At 48.4% G+C, this 13,239-nt stretch overlaps 1 protein-coding gene across 1 annotated transcript in view; it reads right to left on the reverse strand.

Annotated features, from left to right (window-relative positions):
- Positions 1-13,239, reverse strand: part of LOC147604192 (phragmoplastin interacting protein 1-like) — a 63,022-nt gene that overhangs the window by 30,170 nt on the left and 19,613 nt on the right. The window lies entirely within an intron of this gene.

Here is a 13,239-nt window from a genome sequence, read left to right on the forward strand (position 1 = left end):
CAAGGGATTGAAGACCTTGAGAGCACACAGCATGGATCGTCTACCCACAATTCCGGAGGACCAGCCTTTCTTACCAGATGTTGATTATCCTTATTTAGATATAGATCACACGGAGGATGGGACTTCTTATTCACTGGAGAGCCCCATTCGAGGTCTTGCATTGGGAGACGACCAACCCATTTACACCTACTCATCCTCTACACCCTTGGCATCTCGTCTTTCTTCTCCAAGCTTATCAGACTTCACTTCCAGAGGAGGATACATGCCTACAGCCAGTGCGCCAATACTGGACCCAAGGTATCCAGCCTCATCTGGAGAGCCCTGCTGCTCAGTCTAGCCAACAGCCTAGACTTCGGTATGGGTCTTTTTCTCAGGAAGGACAGGTACCTCCTCGGTCGTTCAGAGATCCATTGTCATCAACTCTGCCAGAGACCGCATCAGGTTCGTATGTACCTTTGAGTACTTATGTTCCTAATTCTACCTGGGTGTCTTCTTCTATAGCAAAGGTTCAACATATGGTACCATCAACTACCCTCGATCCCTGGAATTATGTGAACCCAAATAGAGGAGTGTCTAGGAGTACAATTAGCTCCTAGATTACTAGTGTTCAAAGAGGAAACACTGTTTTCTCTTCTTGCTTATGTGCCCACTCAAGGATTTGTGCCTCAACTAGGTATTCCACCTATGCTGAGTGCCCAACCTTATATTCCATCTTATAGAGTACCCTCGCCAGGTCCTACACATGTGCCTACTACCTAGTATTAGTGGATTTTCTAGAGTTCCTCCTCACTCTTTACACTCCGGATATGGATACCAGCCATCATGAACCCCCCCACCTCCTTCCTTTCACATCTCTATGTCCAGAAATGCTTTCACAGAAAAGACTCGTTTCAATGGGTTTAATTACACCACCTAGGCTAATCTTATGGAACAAGTTTTCGCTTCCCAAGGTTCCGGGAACCTGGTGAAGGGAATTGAACCAAAACCCCACCCCTCACTAGCACCTCCTGAAGTTATCCGCTATTGTGAGGCTAGGAATGCCACTGCCATAATGTAGCTCATGCAAGGTCTTCTGCCAGAGTTTCATTCACAACTCAAACAGTTCCCCTATATCTTTGACAGATGGACACACCTTGCAAAGAGATATGCAGCACGTGATCGCAAGCGTCGCATTGATCTCAAGCATCAATTTTCTCTATAAAAGAGAGTGATGACCTGACCGTCAAGGTTGCTGAATACCGACTCCTTAACGCGGAGTGCACCACCACTGGCTCCGCCAAGTCTCAGGAAGACCAGGTTATCACTTTACTGAAGAAGTTGCCTCCTAGTTTCTTTACTTTTGTCACACAGACCATAAGTCTAGAACCTATGCCTAACCTATATGAGTGTGAGTGCCAACTCCTACGCTTCGCTCAGTTGCATGCCCAGTTTCATCCCAAGAAATCTTCCTCCTCCCCTCCTCTACTCAAGAGGGGCCCTTGTGTCCAATACCACCTCTACTCAAAAAGGGCAGCAAGGGAAGGGAAACAGCAACTCAAGTAATCAAGGCAAACCTCAAGGCAACAATATTGATCCCAAAAACCCTGCCTCAACACCCACTCCCTACTGGCAGAATATTCCCAAAGGGAATAGATTCTGTACTCATTGCCAAATGCCTAGACATGTTGATGATGAGTGTGGCATTAAAGCCAAGGAAAATAGAGGTAACAACCCCACTAGCTCGAATTGCCAAAACAACCAAGGTGGCAACAATGCCCCTGATTGGCAGTCAAGAGGAGGTAATAATCCAGCACTTACTCTGCAGGGTTCCCCACCAAGGAACCAGCAACAAGGCAATGGTACGAATATGGTCAAGTCGCTCAAGGCCCCCTCCACCCAGTCAGTTTCCTTTGCCACCCCGGAAGAGATGTCTGATTGGTCATCTCTTACACCACATCCCGACCCCTCGGCCAATGTCGCTCAAATCACATTTGAGTTTGATTTTGGCCACTCTTCCGGAAGGAAGAAGAAACAATGGCCTAGACGAGGCAATCAACATGTGGAAGCATCCGCCCTCATTGAGATTTGTCAGTTACCTGATGATCTTTCTGTGCCCATCGTCGAAGCCCACCCAACTGTGATATGCAGCGGAAGTCTTTGTATTGGAAGACCCTGTCACACAAATGCTAACACCGTCTTCTGTATCCTGAGTTTCGTGAGTTTAGCAATCCACTTTAATACTTCAAACTTTAAAGAGATATGAGAGAGAGAGAGGGATATGAGAACGGTACACCAGATTGGGTCCCGAATTACCCACTGAAGGGCCCCCTATCCCGATAACGAGATAGTATTTGCTTTATTTCTTTAGAGAGAATGACTGTGGACTGTAGATAAGCCAAACGCAAGATCTCGGAGGATCGGAAGCTTGGCTGAATTGTACACGGCTGTAGAAACACCTCGATGAACTGATCTCGAGCCTATGCACTCTTCCCAAGGGCATGAGGAAGGGCTGCACACCTGAGGCTGAGAAAAGGAGATGGTGGACTGTTCTAAGCTATGTTAGAATGTTGTAAATGCTTATGAATGCTGTGTTACCTTCACCACTGGATGATGCTGAATACTGATGTAAACTGCTGTGGGACTGAAAACGCATGAAAGGGGGCTGCTGGAAATCTGCAAACGCAGGGCTGAATGGCTGCTTTCTAACGTAGAACTGAGGCTGGACTGAAACGCTTGCTACAGGACTGCTGCTGGACAGAAACGCTAAACTGGAGGTGCTGCAGAATCTATAAACGCAGGCTGCCAGGGACTGGACTGTAGGCGGCTGATTCACATGCAGAAAACGCAGGTGTTTATGTTGACTTGGGGGCTGATCTGATGCGCTTATGGCTGTAGGGACTGCTGAAGATGCATGCGTTGGAGAACCAAGATTGGCTGAAGCAAACTCAAGCTCTCCAAGGGCTGGATGAGACTAGTCTAGTGCTGAAGGCAAGGGAACTCCTAGGGCTGAGGAGGAAAGCTCTTAGCACACTGAAGACTGAATGAGAAACAAAGCCCTATGCAAGCCTATTTATACTAACTAGAGGTTGGTCAAGTTGGCTGGTCATTTAATAAGGTTTATATTTATAAATGACAATAAATGCTAAATAAATACTATAAAATATGAAAAAAATACCAGATAAATCCTAGTAAATTCCCTAAGGCTTCTGGGATGTTCTAAATGATGCACAGGCAAATTGCCTATGTGTGGTGTCTGACATGAGGCAAAAGGTTTTGGATGAGTGCCATGCTCCTCCATATGCTGGTCATAGAGGCATAATGCCTACTACGCACATGATTGAGCGGTATTTCTTTTAGCCAGGTATGCGGAAGGACATAGAGACACATGTACGTGCATGTATCACCTGTCAAAAGTGAAAGAATATGCACAAGCGGAAGCAATGAACATGAGAGAGAGAGAAAGAAAGAAAGAAAGAAAGATTTTATTAACGTCTTCCAAAAGACCGAACTCGGCCTATGAGACAAATCGGAGTACCTGTATGGGGTATCCTCTGTCATCCCAACAAAATGAAAAAGTACTGAATAAAAAAGCTGAATCTGGGTGTGCAGGGGATGGAGCTCTATTACTAGGAGAATGCAAAGCTATATGCATGGAGTATACAATCATGATATGCAACCTAGCTAGCTCCATCCTGTACCATACTGGGGGTATAAAATGGTATACATCAGTGAAGGGGGTGTCCACAGCTCCCTGAAGAACATGCCTGGGTGTGCTCTGAAGCGAGCCAGTCGCTCCGCACCCTCTCTGTGAAACTGAGCTCTGATCTCTGTCATCTCTCTCTGGTATAGGCGTGGTGTCCGAAAGCCAGGTGTCCTCTGTCTCCTGCGGGCTCTAAGTGTCTCTGCTCTCTGGAGAGTAATCCCCTGCCGTGTAGGGGCTGGGAGGGGTATGGATCTCTGGAAAAATGTAGTAATCTGTGTCTGTCGCCCCCCCTCTGGAGCTGTCTGAGCCTGTAATAATGTCTCTCTGTGGCGCTGTATGTCTAGAATGTATCTCCCTAGTATGCGCTGGTCTGCTGTCTCAAAGATCTGGCGTAGGGAATGTGGCTCTCTGAATAAAATGGGATATCTCTCTCTGATGGCTGTATATGCTCTGCATCTGCATACATAATGCTCCTCACTCTCCACCTCCTCTCTGCACAATCTGCATACCCTCTCCTCTCGGGGAATCCGTGCTGCTCTGCCAGTCTCAATCTCCAATCGGTGTGATGAAACTCTGAGCTGACCAATAGCCACTCGGGAGCCGTGTGGTAAAAAGCCCTCCATGTATCTAGGCCTCTCTATAAATCCATCATCAGTGATACTCATGAAGTGATCTCTGTAGTATAGCATCTTCGGTGGAAGAGGCTGTGTAGGCGATATCCATGTCTCTCGTGTATAGAGCTGCCATAGATCCTGTCTCAATACTCTGTTCCTCTCACTATGAGAGAGACGGATATGTGGTGCATCCCTGTCATACTGGAATGGTGGTAGATGATCCATGTCTAGGCCATGCTGTGAGAACCAATGTGTGACCTGTGCATACCATGATCCTCTGTCTCCTGCCTCAGCCAACTGTCTAGATGCCTGAAAAGCTCTGTATGATAATCTGTCATGTGGCATCTCTCTGAATCTGTCTAGCAGGCATATAGTCTGGAATATGGCCTCTACCATCATAGGAGGCGCAGCAAACTCTGCTCGGATAATGTCATGAGGTACTGACGGTTTGCTGCGTATCATGCGTGCCATCATGAGGGCCTGTGGTCTCTCTATCTGTGTCCACCAATGAGTAGCAAGGCCTGGCGCCCATACTGCTGCTCCATACATCAATGCCGGTGTGACTAATGTGTCAAATAGCCACCCCTTCGTCCGGGGCTCCTGAAAATGTGCCTGGTGGCACTGTCTCTCTAGCATAGCCAATGCTGCATATCCCCGTGTCAATCTAGCTCTGGCTGCTGAACCCATGGTAAAGCGTGTGGCTGCTGCAGAGAAGGTAACCCCTAGGTACACGTATGATGTCACCACCTCCACCTGGCATCCTGCGAGAGTGAATGTCAGCTGACTCCTGCCCTGTCTCGATGTATGAAAGACCATAACCTTGGTTTTCCCAAGGTTCACAGTAAGACCCCTCTGCGTGCAGAAATCATGGAGTGCATGTAGATGCTGCTGTAGACCACCTGGGGACTCAGACACTAATACAATATCATCAGCATAGAGCATAATATGTACTGAGGTACCTGCTAAATCCACTCCATCTCCGCCTCCCCGTGTAATGAAGTCAGCCACCTCATCAATGTATAACCCAAATAGCGTGGGGGAAAGTGGGCATCCTTGCTTCACACCAATGGTGCTAGCAATAGTCTCGGACATACCTCCTGGACATCTGACTCGCCCAAAAACCTGCTCATATAATGCATAGATGCCCCATGTCATATCTGCTGGTATGCCAAGAGACTGCAGGCGCTGAAAGAGCCTCTCTCGTGGTACTGTGTCAAATGCCTTGCGGAAATCCACAAAGCAGCAATAGAGCTTTCTCTTCCTCACTCTGGCCTGATCAATCATACATCTCAAAGTGAATACATGGTCAGTGGTAGAGAAAGCTCTCCTGAAGCCTGCCTGCCCTGATGAGCGTAAGCCTGCTCGCTCAGCATATAAGCTAAGCTCCTGCTCCAGCACTGCACCATAGAGTTTGGCTAGCACGTGGCCAACCATAACCGTCCTGTAGTTGCTCGGATCGAGCATATCCCCTGTTTTGTGAATCGGCACAATGGTGTGCATCGTCCACTCCGCAGGCAAACCCTCTGCTAGTGCCCTGTTAAACAGGTGTGCAAGAAAAGGAGCTAAAGAATCTACTGCATATATGAGATGCTCACCCTGCAGGCCCATATGGTCGGCGGCCCGTCCATGCTGTAGGCGGCGGATAGCTTCCTGTACCATCGAGTGGGTAAAGAAGCTAGCTGTGGTAGGTCGAGGCTCCTGTGGCTGAGGTATAGGTGGCTGCTGTGGGGCATGGTATAGACCCTCTGCATATGTGTGCCATGTCTGTGGGTCTGCAATAGGCGTCGGGGTCCGGGGCTCTCTGAAGTGCCGCCATGAGACAGGGCTATCTCTACTCATGAAGAAATGAAAGATCTCTAGCTCCTGTATCTCTGCGAAGGCCCGCCTTTTGCGGCGAGTAAGTCTCCTCATCTCTCTCCTCGACTCCTGCTCTGTGATGGCTCCCAAGGCTCTCTGTATGCGGAGTCGTGAGTATAGGGCTCTGCACTCGTCATCATACCATCTGTTCTGGGGCATAGTCCCAGGTCTCGCAGGCTCTCCTGAGTGTACACGATGTGGGAAGCTCTGTAATGCAGCCGTGTGTAGGAGTGATGCGAGCTGGGCTGTAATGGTATCCATAGATGCCAGGGGATCCATGAGTAGGAGTCCATCCTCTACTCTGCCAGTGTATATGTCTGCCATGTCATGTGTGAAGTAGATGGTAGTGTGTGGCGTCGGTATGTGGGGGGCTGGTGATACTGGTGATCCGGCTAGTGAAAATGCCAAGTATGTATGATCTGCTCCAATAGGACGAGGTGGAATGGAGAATGAGGTGACAAGCTGTGATGCCTCCAAAGACCCCATAATGTAGTCTACCACCGTGCCTCCGGTCCGTGTATGACCCCCATGTGGGAAGCATGTCAGCCCTCCTGACCCCGGCCACTGTAGCATCCCGTTATAAATAACGAGACGATGCCTGGCTCCCAACTCTAGTAAGTGGTCCCCATAATGCCCTCTGTCTGGTCCAGTGTCCTCTGATGCCCGACTAGCCCCTATCTCCTCTGGATCCACAGGGTGGAGGATCTCCATGTCATCATAGTCATACACCTCACACTGTCTGCTCTGAGAGAGAGAGAGAGAGAGAGAGAGAGAGAGAGAGAGAGAGAGAAAGATTGCAAGCAAGAACTGAGCTTTATTAGCTTGAGGTTACAGAGTACAAGAGCCAGCAAATAAGGCAGAAATGATATGTTGGAATGAATAAGGGAGCAACTCTTATATACTAGTGAAGGAAGCAATCGGCTGTAGAAAAACAGGCCGACAGCTCCACGACACCAGAAAAGATGCAATATTTTAACACCCCCTCTGCATCTTGAAGTGTGCAAAAAAGTCAGAAGAAAACTGATGACGAAGGTGCGACCATGGACACCTCAGCATGGCCAGTACTGAGTACACCTCGGAAAATGCACATGTCAGCTTATTGTCTTCAAAAAACATAATGCCACTGTAAAGAGCAAAAGAAAATCTGCTTGGCTCCAAACTCAAAGTAGAACTGTGAACACATCACATCCAATAACCTCGAACAAATGAACATGGAACATGTCACTAGCCTAGACATTTCCCAATATGAAAGGGGTCTGGTAGACTCCAGGATGCCTAAATATTTGGAAAGTACAAGCTTTGGGAATGGGAGATTATCCTAGAATACAAAGGACCACACTCCTAAAATTTAGGAGAGTTGCTATTTTTGGCCCGACTCCGATGGAAATTCTCCCGACAACCACCTAGGGACCCTTTACCCCGCTGGTACCAACAAACCATGCGTGATTCTGGCATGCTTCCCCAAGATACCCCTTTGGACGGTCCTCGTTGGTCCACTAGGCTCACTCCTCGTGCCTCATTTGCCTCTGTTTTCTCCGCAGACTATGTGGTGCATGATGAGCCAACATCGTGGAAAGATGCTATCCAAGAGCCAGCTTGGAAATAGGCTATGAAACAAGAACTTGAAAGCATTGATTGAAACCGGCCTCTGATAGAAAACCAGAGTGCGGTAGGAGCAATCACCCGTCCACTTGTAGTCTAGATGAAAAACAAAACACAGATTGGGGCTAGAGTGCCCAAATCTGAAAACACAACGACACCTGTTGGCCCCAAAGCTTGGCGCCCCTTGCGGTATTTCTTTATTCAATTAAAATAATATGTATGGCTGAGTACAACACAAAAACCAGCCAAGAGTTTACACCTGTAAGTCCAATCTGACTGCCCACAAATCCTTCTCAGCACAGAGGATCTATGCACACAGATCTGTGTCTTCAAACAACACACTGTGCCTCCCTCTGATCAGCCAAGATCACTAAGCAGGCCAACCATGGGCATACATCTGGCATAACTCAAGAGCATGATACATCTTCTCAGCTCAAACATACATGTGCTGTCCAATCTCTGTCTTAATCCCTTGTCAATCTGCCAAACCCCTCCTCTCACAAGGAGCCAGATAACACATACCTGCAGCAGACATCAAGCAGTAGAAAGAGAGATGGATGAACAGAAACAGAGCTTACCAAGTTCAGCTCGTGAAACAACACTGGAGGAAGCAACAGCACCAATCTGTGCCTGCAGGCACTTGAATCCACAACCCTGCTTCACACGTGTGCTTGCACTTGCCTGTATCCTCCTCCTGATGCTCACTCCTATGCTGTCCTTGAAAATACAGATCTGAAAATCAGCACTGTACCCGTCTGTACCGCCTCGGGATACGTGCCAGGAGTTGTACTTGCATAAACAGCTTGCTGTCCACTTCTGTACCAACCTGAATCAGAGTATTCAGGTCTGTCCAGCACTTGTTTGCACCACCTGCAGCAGCCTGCAGCAGATGTACTTGCTGTACCTGGCTGTCCGTACACTGTACGGCAGCCGTACAGTGTTGTACTTGCTGGAAAACAGACTGTACAGCCTGTACAGGTCTTCTGCGCAGAGTTTCCAGCAACAGTCCTGTGCGCCGCCAGCAACAGAGGAGAAAGAGAGAGAGAGAGTGTGCCCAGTTCTGGCCGGACAATGCTGTACGGCTGATTCTACTCAGAAAAACAGCTACAGCACACAGCAAAACAGCCGCCTCCTTCTTCCTGTGCTTTTCCACGCTAGCTTTCAAGCGCATGAAAGAAGCTCCTCTTTTGCTACACGATTCCCCAAAAAGGGAAGAGAGAGAGAGAAGAGAGAGAAAACTCCTCCCCAATTTAATCCCTAGGGCCCCAACTTTAATAAGTTCCTAGGGCCACTAAGGCCTAGGGGCAAACTCCAATAAACATTAAAACTTAATGTTTCTAGTTCCCCCCTTCACACCTAGGGATGTCCACACATCTTAAACACTGTCCGGGCACCCCCCATGTGAATCATAAAATATTCTGACTCTGCAACCACCATGCCCACACTTGTCCTGCTCCATTTTCACAGGGCCATGACATACCCCCCTCTTGAAAGATGGCAAGCGTCCTCGATTGCATTCTGGTGATGCATCAAAATATCCAAAGTGAAATATACAATATGGCAAGATCAGCGTCCCAATCTCTCTGAGCCATACACATGTATCAACATTCACTGCAAACCAATGGCATAGTAATAGTCCAAGTTGTATACCACTGTGAACCATACATATCCACAAAAATCTCCATGTGACTAGTACACATATATCATAGAAGTCCCATAAACAGATGTACTGTCAGCCTCAGTACCTTCGGGTGAGATAAAATCTGCACCAAGCGACCTCTAGATGTCATCTGAGCCTGTCTGTACCAAGGGAGTGGAGGTGCTACCCCCCTCTTGAGCATCAGGTAATGCTCCAGACCCATGCTTTGCTGAACCTGAATGAGCCACAATAAGAGTCGGCTCTAACCATAGTTACCGCGGAACGGCGTTCCGCCTTCCTGGAACGCCGGAACGCCGCTCCGAATCGCTTGGCGTGCCCGGAACGTGGAAACGGGAGCCGGAACGGGCCAGTTGCCGGGGAGCGTGGCGGAACGCGAGTCGGAACGCCGGAACGCCAGGGCGGAACGCACGTTCCGGGCGTTCCGGAAAAAGCGCCTTATCGCTAGTCGCCGGCGGCCTTTTTTTCGCAGCGTACGGCGCTTTTTCGTTTTTTTCGCCTGCTTCATTGGTTGCGCCTGCTTCGTTGGCTGCGCCTGCAACGTTGGCTGCGCCTGCAACGTTGGCTGCCCCCTTCAACCTTGGCTGCCCCGGCTCCCCTTGGCTGCCCCACAGCCTACAGGCAGTGGGCACACTCCCCATTCTACCTTCCTCTTGGCTGCCCGGGCCTGCAGGCTGCCCCACACTCTCCCTACCGAGCCTTGGCAAGTTGGCTGCCCCAGACTGCACAGTGCACACTTGTCACTCTCCCAGGCTCCCTACCTCCTCTTGGCCCCTTCTTTTGCTCGGGTGGCACTCGTGAGTCGTGACTCGAGTCTTGAGCACTCAGCAGGTAAGATTTAAAATTTACGCAATGAACATTGGATTTTGGAGATTCTAGTTTGCTGCATTTTTTTCCACTTTGTGGACACTTTACTTATGTCTCATGCAAGGGCATTTTGCATGTTTTTTTAATTTTCAGCCATTTATCAATTTCAATGGCACCTCCTCGTGGCATAGATGCAGAAAACAGATCCCCTTGGTGGAGTGAGGTGGATCTTGTGTCCAGATATGATAGTGCAAGAGGAGGAGGGTCACGCAAGTGGAAGTGCCACTTTTGTGGATCCATTAAGACTGGAGGCACGGATCGTGTGCGAGCCCATTTGTTGGGGGTTAGAGGCAAAGGCATTTCTGTTTGCCCTACAGTGTCAGGAGCAGATATCATACGATTGCAGGCACTTGCAGATAGACTTGATGCAGCAGGGAGTCGGCCCTCTGTTCTTGATCCTCGAGGTACATCATCATCAGCTACACCTGCAGGCGTGGCATCTTCAGCGAGTGCATCTACTCCATTATTTGGGGCTCCTCCACAGCCATCCGCACATGGAACAAATGCTTCCCAGACCCAGGCTTCACGAGGTCCAGTGCAGGCTAGTCTTGTGGCATCATGGCACCCTGGGAGGAGGGCACAGGTAGATGCATCAGTGGCACGGTTTTTTTATGCTGCAGATGTTCCTTTGGTAAAGGCCCGCAACCCATACTTTGCAGATATGGTGAAGGAGATTGCTTCTTTCGGACCTGGCTATGCTCCACCTTCATCCGAGGCATTGCGCACTACACTTCTAGCCACAGAGAGGACGGCCATAGAGGATGCCTTGGGACCCATTCAGGATGTATGGCGTAGATGTGGCGTCACTATCATGGGTGATGGTTGGAGTGACACCAGGAGCCGCTCCATTCAGGGTATCCTTGCCTACTCCAGAGGATGTAGCTTTTTTATTAAAGCTATTGACAATTCAGAGGCGGGCAAAACTGCAGAGAGATTGGCAAATATTTGGAGTGAAGCCATTGAGTACGTGGGTCCCAATAATGTCATCCAGTTTGTTTCTGATGGAGAGAACTCAAACAGGGCAGCAGGGAGGATCATTGAGGATAGGTACCCACATATTTGCTTCACTCCTTGCATGTCACATGGGCTCAACAATCTCCTCAAAGATATTGGTAAGATGCAGTGGGTGGAGCCTTCTATTGAAATGGGCAATCACATTGTTTCATTTATCACTCGCCACCACTACATTTTGGCTGTATATCGACAGAGATCCCCAAAGGATCTCTTAAAGTATTCAGATACACGCTTTGCATATAATTTCCTTATGCTAAAGCGTCTTTTTGAAGTGAAGAATCATTTGAGGCAGCTTGTAGTTTGTGAGGAGTGGGATGCATGGCGAGAGCGTACCTCAGTGGCAGGTATTCGATGCAGGTCCATTGTGCTTGATGACACTTTTTGGGACACTGTTGAGGTATTGTTGCAGGTTGTGCGGCCAATCATTCTTATGTTGAGGCTTCTTGATGGAGATGAGCCTTGCATTGGCAAGGTGTATGAGGGGATGGACAGGATGATTGAGAGAATCCTATCTCTACAGACTTTGGATGGGGGTAGGAGACAGGAGCTATCTCGTCTTGCGACAAGCAGGTGGACAGAGTATCACTCTGCATTAGAGGCTGCTGCATTTGTGGTGGATCCAGAATTTCAAGGCAAAGGACAAGAGACAGATGCAGAGGTTGTGCAGGGTTGGGAGGATATCTTGAGGAAGCTTGTACCCAGTGCAGATGATAGGAGGAGGGTTCGTGAAGACCTTTCCTTCTATCGACAAAAGAGAGGCCTCTTCGCTTTGCAGGATGCACAAAATGATAGGTTCAAGATATCCAGTGCACGGTGGTGGGAGGATTATGGGGCAGATACACCATTGCTGCAAAGATTGGCCATTCGAGTGCTTAGCCAGGGTGCTAGCTCCTCGCCATGTGAGCGCTTATGGAGCAGTTTTGGAAACATTGCAAGCAAGAAGAGGAACAGGCTTGGTGTCCAGAAGGCAAATGACCTTGTATTTGTTAATGCAAACTTGCGTTTGCTTAACAAGTTCAGGGCTGAGTGTACTCCAGAGCCATTTATTGGATTTTGCCTTGATCTTGATGACAATGATGGTGAGGATCAGCCAGAGGGAGAGGATGATGTGGAGCAGCATGAGGATGAGCAGACTGAGGGACAGCTTGGACAGGAGGATGAGATCCCACTTGCTGATGACTAGTCTTTGACTCACCAGTTACCTTGGCCCTTGAGGCTAGTTTTGTACTTGTCATGCGATGTACTTTCTTTTTCAGTTTCTATATATCCAGATTCCACATGCGATGTACTTTCTTTTCAGTTTCTATTTGGAGTCTGGACTCTTCAAATTTTTAATGTTTAAGACTTTAAAGTTTAATCTTGGATATTTTAAATGTTTTGTCATTTTAGTCCTAAATGCCGACATGTCATATGACGTGGCGTTCCGCGACGTTCCCGATCCGCTCCCGTTCCCGTTCCCGCTCCTGTTCCAGCATCCGACGTTCCCGGAACGTTCCCGTTCCGTGGTAACTATGGCTCTAACTCAAAGGCATCGAGATAAAGCTGCAAAACCTGAGGTGAATCTGTTAAGTCACCTTCCTCCATCCACTTCGCATCCATCGGTGAATAGTTCTTGAACTTCACAAGATAGCGACGGGAAACTTTACCTCGTACCTTCCTTTCTTTATGTGCCAGTATCTGCTCTGGAATCAGAACCTCATCAAGTTCCTCAACTTCCAGCTGAGCCTCATCTGATACATCCTCAGGCACATCCCCACGGAAAGGTCTAAGAAGACTCACGTGAAAAGCATTGTGAATCCTCCAGTGATCTGGTAACTTCAAACGATAGGTTACCTCACCAATCTTTTCCAAAACCTGAAAAGGCCCATAATATCGCATGCTCAACTTAGGGAATAAGCGCTCTTTACCCTTCATCTTCTTGAGTCTAGCCTTTTCAAAACGCAAAA

The sequence above is a fragment of the Cibotium barometz genome, chromosome 62, assembly GCF_041138505.1.
Source record: "Cibotium barometz isolate CiBa-2024 chromosome 62, ASM4113850v1, whole genome shotgun sequence".
In the NCBI taxonomy this organism is placed as follows: Eukaryota; Viridiplantae; Streptophyta; class Polypodiopsida; order Cyatheales; family Cibotiaceae; genus Cibotium; species Cibotium barometz.